This window comes from Nicotiana tomentosiformis, chromosome 3 (assembly GCF_000390325.3).
Source record: "Nicotiana tomentosiformis chromosome 3, ASM39032v3, whole genome shotgun sequence".
Taxonomy (NCBI): domain Eukaryota; kingdom Viridiplantae; phylum Streptophyta; class Magnoliopsida; order Solanales; family Solanaceae; genus Nicotiana; species Nicotiana tomentosiformis.
Window position 1 is genome coordinate 50,878,422 of NC_090814.1, and position 10,769 is coordinate 50,889,190.

A 10,769-nucleotide genomic window follows, 5' to 3' on the forward strand; every position below is an offset into this window, starting at 1 on the left:
GAAATGGGAAGTGACTAATATAGATTTCATCGTAGGCTTACCTCATACCCAGTGTAAGTTCGATTCTATATGGGTTAATGTCGCTAGACTTATAAAAGAAGCCATTTTCTATCTGTCAGGAATCCTTACTCAGCAGAAGATTATGCAAGGATTTATATTAGGGAGATAGTACAACTTCATGGTGTCCCTATATCTATTATCTCATATAGTGGTGCTTAGTTTACAGCTAATTTCTGGAGGTCCTTCCAAAAAGGATTGGGGACTCGGGTAAGTCTTAGTACATCATTTCATCCCCAGATAGATGGTCAGGCTGAACGTAAAATTCAGACACTGGAGGATATGCTATGAGCTTATGTGATGGACTTCAGGAGTAGCTGGGATGATTATCTTCCACCTATTGAGTTTGCATATAATAATAGTTATCATTCCATCATTCAGATGGCTCCATACAAAGCTCTTTACGGACGAAAGTGTAGGTCTCCTATAGGATGGTTCAAGATTGGGGAAACTACGTTAGTAGGACTAGAGTTGGTACAACAGGCAGTTGAGAAGATTAAGCTTATAAGGGAAAGTCTATTAGCAACACATATTTGTCAGAAGTCCTATGTAGATAATCGACAACGAGACTTGGAATTTCAGGTAGATGACTGGGTATTCCTAAAGGTATCACCGATGAAAAGCTTTATGAGATTCGGTAAGAAAGGAAAGCTTAGCCCTCGGTACATTGGACCTTATAAGATTATACGCAGAGTAGGCCAAGTAGCATATGAATTAGACTTTCCATACAAATTGGAGTCTGTACATCCAGTATTACATCTGTATATACTCCGTAAGTGTATTGGAGATCCCTCTAAAGTCATTCTAGTTGACGATATTCATGTAACAGAGAAACTATCATATAAGTAAGTTCCCATTGCTATAATACATAAAAAAGTTTAGAGATTAAGAAATAAGGATGTAGCTTCGGTTAAAGCACTTTGGATTAACAATAATGTAGTGGAGATGACTCGGGCTGCTGAAAAAGAAATGAAGACTAGGTATCCTCACTTGTTTCCACTACTGGAGGAGGATCAGACTGAGATATCACAGCCTTTAGGTTGGTAGTAGTACCATTACAGAGGAGACTCTGCCAAAATTTCTATAGATTTCTGGGAGTTTAAAATTCGATGATGAATGTTTCTAAGGGGGAAAGATTGTTACACCTTGTGCGTCCCAAGGTGACGTAATAAATATGAGACTTGTTAATCATGATTTAAATTATTTTAAATTTATAATATGGATATATATGATGTTTGGATAGAAAATATGAAGTTTGGGAAAAATTGGATTTAAGTTGCGAAAAAACCGATCAAGGATTTGCCTTGTAATAGAGCTTTTTGAGAAATACATTTCCTATGCTATATGAGGTCTTTTCAGGACATATTATATACAATATTCAAGGTCTTGGAATATAGTTTCCAACTCCCTTAACCGTTCATTCATACAACATCTAGATAAAAAGATATAAGCATTGGAAGATGGGCGAATGAAAGGGTGCCAAGCTAGCACCTCTTTGACTTTTCAAAAGTTGATATATATGTCTTAACTAGTCTCTCTCTTCATTTTAACATAGAACCTAACCATAGAACACCATAGAACCTATATTTGAGCTCTCTAATAGTGTTTCAAAGAATATTATCATCCCGGGCATGGAATCAAGAAGCGATAACATTAAAACGATCTCTACGACGTAAGTATCGCTATATCGCATCTCTTTTTCTTTGTAGTTTGAATTTTGGAAGGTACTTCATAGTCAAGAAAACGTCTAATTTCTGTATTTAAGGGTTTAAATATCAAGGAATGTTGATAAATTCATTTCCTAATCGATAGAACTCACGGGACGGTGATCGAAAGCCGTGAGTTCGAGTTATTTGACTTGTAGTGGACTGTTTTGTGTGTTGTTTCGTGTTGCCTTTGGGCTGTATATTTTCTACTGTTTAAAGGAGTTTTGGAGGACAAATAGTGTGGAGAAACACCACATAATAACGGAATGGTGGGCTGGTCGTTCGTCGTTACATTTTTTAAGTTGTTTGACACTACTTTGGTTGTCACGACCCAAACTAACCTTGTCGTGATGGCGCCTATCGTGGTACTAGTCAAGACGGCCATTCCAAGACTCTTTCAAAATTTAACAAAAGTGAAGTAATACATTTAAAATATCCAGATTTTTTCATAAATACGGGGTAAAACCCAAATAAAAACATAAGTTCAGAAAAATAGCTCGACATCGGGGTGTCACTAAGTCATGAGCATCTAGATAACCAAACTAATACAACCAGTATCTAAGTATCAGTACAAGACAAATAATATATATATAGAAGGAGATACAAGACCCTGCGGACGCTGGCATCTACCTTGTAGTCTCCGGTACTCGATCCTCCCAGACTCAACGACCTCCGTAATCAAACACACCTGGATCTACGCATGAGGTGCAGGGTGTAGCATGAGTACAACCAACTCAGCAAGTAAAAGAAATAAATAAGGAACTGAGAAGTAGTGATGACTTATATAGTACAGTTCATTTTAAAAGTTTTCAGCAAGAGTGAACGTGCTTTCAAATCCTGTGGTATAAGTCAAAATAGTTCGTGCTCATGCAAAACAGATTACAACCAAGTGCAACAATAAATAAAGCAGGTACAACCTCTCAAGGTAGCAGTCATTCAACCCATCTCAACCTCACACTCTCGGCTCTCAGCCCTCAATACACACTCTCAATAGATACATGCGCTCACTGGGGTGTTCAGACTCATGAGGGGCTCCTACAGACCAAGGGCTATAAGCAACTCACGTGCTATAATATCATATCTGGATCCGCACGGACAACTCACATGTTGCACGGACAACGCACGTGCCATAGTATAAGTATAAGGATCCGCACAGACAACTCACGTGCTGCACGGATAACTCACGTGCCATAGAATAATACCTCACAACCAGGCCTTCGGCCTTACTCAGTCATGAACCTCTCTAGTCTCATAGCTCTCAATAAAGAAAGGGAAAGCAGCCCAAATCAAAGTGTTATAGTATATCATCAGGGAAAAATAAATAATAGAGACTGAGGTAAACATGTACAAGAATCACTATGACTGAGTATAACTACCATGAACGGAATATAGCCTAAGCATGACTTCTAACATGAAAGGCAGTCAAGTTCTAGTAAAAACAGGAATGCATATAAACACAAATAATGGCTACTAGACTTCACAATCTCCCAGGATGGACCAAGTCTCAATCCCCTACGGTGTACAGCCGCGCGCCCATCACCTATCATGGGTGCCACCTCCAAACAGTCACATTATACAAAACTCCGGGTTTCATATCCTCAAGACCAGATTCAAAACTTTTGCTTACCTTAACAGCGTAGAACTCCTACTCCGGAATGCTCTTGCCTCTTGACTCGGCTTTCAAATGCTCTGAATCTATTCACAATCAGTACAATACAATCAATATACGCTAATGGAATGAATTCCACAAGAAGAATTATCAAATTAGCCCAAAACCAGAAATTGGCTCAAACCCGGCCCTCGGGCCCATGACTCGAAATCCGACAAAATTTACAAAACTCGAAAGCTCATCCACTCATGAGTCCATACATACAAAATTCATCAAAATCCGACATTGTTTGGTCCTTCAAATCCTTAAATTTCTCTCCAAAAATCCAAATCCCTAACACCTCATTTTCACTAATTACATAAACAACGAGAAATAACCATACATACGAGTATGAGGGCTCAAGCTACTTACCTCACAGATAGCCCTTGAATCACCTATCAAAAGTCACTCCAAAAGCTCCAAAACCCGACTTGAAAATGGTGGAAATGAACCAAATTCGCGAAGGGTTCTATTTATGGTTTCCGCCCAGGCTTTTAGCACATGCGGACCATGTCTCGCTTCTGCGCAACCACACGTGCGGAACAATCTATCGCTGGTGTGGAACTCACTTATGAGCCTAGGTTCTGCATCTGCGGCCAACCTGTCGCACCTTCGCGTGACACGTCGCATCTATGAAGCCAGCCTTCTTCCTCCCTACCGCATCTACGCCCCAAGTTTCGCACCTGCGGGCTCGCAGATGCGATAGCCTTCTCGCACCTACCTAGCCCAGCACAACCCACACCTGCGAACCCCCATGCACACCTACAAGTCCCCTTCCGCAGGTGCAAAAATAACAGTAGCAGCATCTTCAGCTGCATTTTCCAACTTCGACAAATCCGTTAACCACCCGAAATCACCCCGAGGCCCTCGGAACCTCAACCAAAAATACCAACAAGTCATATATAAACATACAAACTTAGTCGAGCCTTCAAATCACTCAAAAAAACATCGAAACACCAAATTACCCTCGGATTCAAGCCTAAGAACTTCTAAAACTTCCAAATTAGACAACCGATGCCGAAACCAACCAAACCACGTCCAAATGATCTCAAATTTTGCACACACGTGACAAATGACTTTACAAACCTACTCCAACTCCCGGAATTCCATTTCGACCCTGATATCAAATTTTCCACTTCCCACCAAAAATTCGCCAATTTTCCAATCTCGCCAATTCAAGCCTAATTCTACTACAGACCTTCAAATCACATTCCGGACGCGCTTCTAAGTCCAAAATCACCAAACAGAGCTAATTGAACCGTCAGAATTCAAATCCGAGGTTATTTACACATAGGTTAACAGCTGGTTGACTTTTTCAACTTACGCTTCTACTTTAGAGACTAAGTGTCTCAATCCACTCTGAAACCACTCCGGACTCGAACCAACAAACCCGATACATCATAATATAGCTGAAACGCAAGAAAAGAAGCAGAAATGCGGGAAACGGGGCTATAACTCTCGAAACGACCAGTTGGGTCGTTACATCCTCCCCTCTAAAATAACCGTTCGTCCTCGAACGGGTCTAGAAACATACCTGGAGTCTCGAATAGGCATGGATATCTGCTTTGCATCTCCCGCTCGGTCTCCCAGGTGTCCTCCTCCACAGGCTGCCCCCTCCACTGCACCTTCACTAAATCTTTGTCCTTTGACCTTAACCTTCGAACATACCGATCCAAAATTGCCACCGGCTCCACATCATAAGTCATATCACCTTCCAACTGAACCGTGCTGAAGTCTAAAACATGGGACAGATCTCCAATATACTTCCATAGCATGGAAACATGAAACATTGGGTGCACACTTGACAAGCCAGGTGGCAAGGCAAGCTTATAAGCCACCTCCCCTATTCTCTGAAGCACCTCAAAAGGCCCAATGAATTGGGGGCTCAACTTGCCCCTCTTCCCAAACCTCATAACACCCTTCATGGGTGATACCTTCAGTAAAACTTTCTCCTCAACCATAAAATACACATCACGAAAATTTCTATCCACGTATCTCTTTTGCCTAGACTGCGCCGTACGAAGCCGCTCCAGAATCAATTTCACCTTATCTAATGCATCCTGGACCAAGTCTGTACCCAAGAGCCTAGCCGTACCCGGCTCGAACCATCCAACCGAAGATCTACACCTCCTCCTATATAAATCCTCGTACGGAGCCATCTGAATTGTCGACTGATAAATATTGTTATATGCAAACTCCGCGAGTGGCAGAAACTGGTCCCATGAACCCCCAAAGACAATGACACAAGCGCGCAACATGTCCTCCAATATCTGAATAGTGTGCTCGGACTGCCAGTCCGTCTGAGGGTGAAAAGCTGTGCTCAACTCAACCGGAGTACCCAACTCTCACTGCACGGCCCTCCAAAATGGCGAAGTGAACTAAGTGCCCCAATCTGAAATGATGGAAACTAGGACACCATGCAGTTGAACAATCTCTTGGATGTAAATCTCAGCCAACCGCTCTGAAGTGTAAGTAGTACTAATAGGAACGAAGTGCACGGACTTGGTCAAAAGATCCACAATAACCCAAATAGCATCGAACTTCCTCGAAGTCCGTGGAAGACCAACTACGAAGTCCATGGTGATCTGCTCCCACTTCCACTCTGGGATCTCTAACTTCTGAGGCAAGCCACCCGGCCTCAGATGCTCATACTTAACTTACTGACAGTTGAGACACTGAGCTACAAATCCAACAATATCCTTCTTCATCCACCTCCACTAATAGTGTTGTCTCAAATCCTGATAAATCTTCGCGGCACACGGATGGATGGAATACCGCGAGCTGTGGGCCTCCTCAAGAATCAACTCCCGAAGCCCATCTACATTAGGCACACATATCCGGCCATGCATCCTCAACACACCATCACTGCCAATAGTCATATCTCTAACATCACCTCGCCAAACTATGTCCTGAAAAACAAGCAAGTGAGGGTCATTATACTGACGTCCCATAATATGATCATAAAGAGAAGACCTGAAGACCACGCAAGCCAATACCAGACTAGGCTCCAAAATATCCAATATCACAAGCTGGCCCACTAAGGCTTGAACATCCAATGCCAAAGCTCTCTCTGCTGCTGGAAGAAATGCTAAACTCCCCAAACTCTCCGCCCGACGGCTCAAAGTATCGGCCACCACATTGGCCTTCCCCGGATGGTACAGAATAGTGATATCGTAGTCCTTAAAAAGCTCAAACTATCTTCGCTGACGCAAGTTAAGATCCTACTGCTTAAGTATAGATCTCACAATGAACCCCATACAAATAGTGAAGCCAAATCTTCAAGGCGTGAACAATGGCTGCTAACTAAAGATTATGGACAGTATAGTTCTTCTTATGGGTCTTCAACTGGCGCGAGGCGTAGCCAATCACCCTACCCTCCTGTATCATAATACATCCAATGCCTATCCTCGAGGCATCAAAATACACAGTGTAAGAACCTAAAGATGATGGCAGAACTAACATTAGAGTTGTGGTTAAGGCAGTCTTGAGCTTCTGGAAGCTCTCCTCACACTCATCTGACCACCTTATTGGAGCACCGTTTTGGGACAATTTGGTCAAGGGCGATGCAATAGATGAAAATCCCTCCATAAAGCGACGATCGTAACCCGCCAAGCCAAGAAAGCTCATAATCTCTATGGCAGAGGATGGTCTAGGCCAACTCTGCACCGCCTCTATCTTCTTCGTATCCACCTGAATACCCTCACTGGACACCACGTGTCCTAAGAATGCTACTAAACTGAGCCGAAACTCACACTTGGAGAACTTTGCATAAAGCTTCTCCTCCCTCAATCTTTGTAATACAATCCTCAAATGCTGAACATGCTCCTCCTGGCTACGAGAGTACACTAGGATGTCATCAATGAATAAAATACGAATAAGTCCAAATAGGGCTAGATTATACTGTTCATCAAATGCATGAGCGTTGTTGGGGCATTGGTCAGCCCAAAAGACATCACTAAAAACTCATAATGGCCATATCGGGTCCTAAAAGCTGTCTTAAGAATATTCGAATCCCGAATCTTCAACTGGTGATACCCGGACCTCAAATCAATCTTGTAGAGGATACTTGTTCTTGACTGTGACCTTGTTTAACTGCCTATAATCAATGCACATTCTCATGGAACCATCCTTCTTCTTTACAAATAGAACCGGTGCACCCCAAGGTGACATACTAGGCCGAATAAACCCCTTATCAAGGAGTTCCTAAAGTTGTTCTTTCAATTCCTTCAACTTCGACGGTGCCATACGATAAGGTGGAAGATAAATGGGTTGAGTTCCCAGTACCAAATCAATACCAAAATTCAATATCCCTGTCAGGCGGCATGCCCGACAGGTCTACAGGAAACACATCCAGAAAATCACGTACCACTATAACAGAATCAATGGCAGGAGTCTCTGCACTAACATCCCTCACAAACGCCAAATAATATAGGCAACCCTTCTCAACCATACGTTGAGTCTTCAAATATGAAATCACCCTACTTGGTACATAATCTACAGAACCGCTCCACTCAACCCTCGGAAATCCCGGCATAGCCAACGTCACTATCTTAGCGTGACAATCTAGCATGACATGGAGATAACCAACCCATACCCAATATCACATCAAAGTCAACCATACTGAGCAACAATATATCCATTCGGGTCTCCAGACCCCTAATAGTCACCACACATGACCGATATACGCGGTCCACAATAATAGTATCGCCCATAGGAGTAGATACATGCACAGATGAAACTAAAGACTCACGGGGCATATCCAAAAAATAGGCAAAATACGAGAAAACATATGAATATGTGGAACCAGGGTCAAACAACACCGAGGCATCTCTGTGACAAACTGAGACAATACCTGTAATCACAGCATCTGAAGCAATAACATCTGGTCTGGAAGGGAGGGCAGAAAAATGAGCCTGGCCACCCCCTGATCTACTTCCCCCTCCAAGGCAACCCCTAGCTAACTGAGCTCCGCCCCTAGCTGACTGAGCTCTACCCCTAGCTGGTTGGGCGGGTGGTGGAGGAACTGGTGCTATCGGCCGAGTAATCCGTTGTGGAGTCCCACCCAATAGCCTAGGGAAATCTCTCATAATGTGACCAAAATATCCGCACTCGAAATAACCCGTCCTCTGATGAAACTACTGCTCCTAATGCCCAAAAGAACTACCCGAGGATACCTGAGTGGGCGGGGCATGATGAGAACTCTACGTTGGTAGTGCACTAAATTATGACTGGCCCTGCTGATGACTGTGAGAACTATGGCCAGATAATGCACCATGGTGAAATGGCCGAGTTGTTTGAGCCTATCTCAAATGACGAATCCACCCTAACCACAAGGCCTCTTGGCCTCCCTCTCAACCCTCTCCTGATCGCGAACCATCTCAATCTGCCGAGAAATGCTTATCAAAGGTAGCTCCAAACACCCTCTCCCTGTCTGTGGGAACCAACCAGATAGCATGACGGGCCAACTCCAAGAATCGCATCTCATACTGCATCACAGATATGTCGCCCTAGTGAAGCTGCTCAAACTGCCTGCGCAGATCCTCTCTGTGGGACTGAGGCACGAACTTCTCCAAAAAGACTACGGAGAACTGCTGCCAAGTAAGGGGTGCTGCGCCAAAAGGCCTACGTCTCTCGTAAGTCTTCTACCATCTGATTGCAGCCCCAGAAAACTGAAAGGTAGTGAATGAGACCCCACAAGTCTCCAGAATACCAGCAGTACGGAGTATCCTCTAACACCTGTCCAAGTAGTCCTGAGCATTCTCTCTCTCTGTGCCACTGAAAGGAGGTGGCTGGAGTCTCCCAAACCTCTCCAACCTACGCTGATCAGCCTCAGGCATAGCAGGAACCACATAATCCTGTGTAGATGCTACCGGTTGGGTTGGTGGTGCCCCCGGTATCTGGAGTCCTTGAACAACCTACTCGGGTGTGCGAGCGACGGGAGTCTGAGTGCCTGTGCCTCCCCCGTCCTGAGAAGTGGTTGCAGCCGTCTAGATAGACACCGCCTGAGCAAAACCGGCACACGTTGTCAGAATCTGAAGTAGGGCCTCATGAAGGCCTGTAATCACAATAGGCACAGGTGGTGCTTGAGCTGATGCATCAACAACTGGAACCTGGTCCTTATCTGGGATAAATGGTAGATCTGCATGTACTAACCCAGCTGCGGTACGGGCTGCACGTCTACCCCTACCACGGCCTCTATCGCGGCCTCGGTCGCTTGTGGCCCTGACTGGGAGTACTGGTGACTGGCCCTCCTGACCGGCAGTACGAGTCCTCACCATCTGTGAGAGAATGAAAAAATAGATGTTTAGTTACTAGAATCAACAGATTCGCACGACAAGAATTCAAGAATGTGGAATTTTCCTAAAGGTTCTGTAGCCTCTCGAAGATAAGTACAAACGTCTCTGTACCGATCCGCATGACTCTACTAAACCCGCTCATGACTCGTGAGACCTATGTAACCTAGGCTTTGATACCAATCTGTTACAACCCAAACTAACCCTGTCGTGATGGCACCTATCGTGGTACTAGGCAAGTCGACCTTTCCAAGACTCTTTCAATATTTAACAGAAGTGAATTAATACATTTAAAAAATTCAGAGTTTTTCATAAATACGGGGTAAAACCCAAATAAAAACATAAGTGCGGAAAAATAGCCCAACATCGGGGTGTCACTATGTCATGAGCATCTAGATAACCAAACTAATACAACCAGTGTCTAAGAATCAATACAAGACAGAAAGAAATATATAGAAGGAGAGACAATGCACTGCGGACGCTGGCAGCTACCTCGTAGTCTTCGATACTCGATCCTCCAGGACTCAACGACCTCCGTAATCAAACACACATGGATCTGCACATGAAGTGCAGGGTGTAGCATGAGTACAACCAACTCAGCAAGTAACAAAAATAAATAAGGAGCTGAGAAGCAGTGACGAGCTATACACTACAGTTCATTTTAAAAGTTTTCAGCAAGAGTGAACGTGCTTTCAAATCCTGTGGTGTAAGTCAAAACAGTTCGCGCTCATGTAAAATAGATAACAACCAAGTGCAACAATAAATAAAGCAGGTACAGCCTCTCAAGGCAGCAGTCACTCAACCCATCTACACTATCGGCTCTCAGCCCTCAATACACACTCTCAATAGGTAGCTCCGCTCACTGGGGGTGTTCAGACTCATGAGTGGCTCCTATAGACCAAGCGCAATAAGCATGGACAACTCACGTGCTGCATGGACAAGTCATGTGCTATAATATCATATCTGGATCCGCACGGACAACTCACGTGCCATAGTATAAACAAAAGGATTCGCACAGACAACTCACGTGCCATAGAACAATACCTCACAACCAGGCCTTCGGCT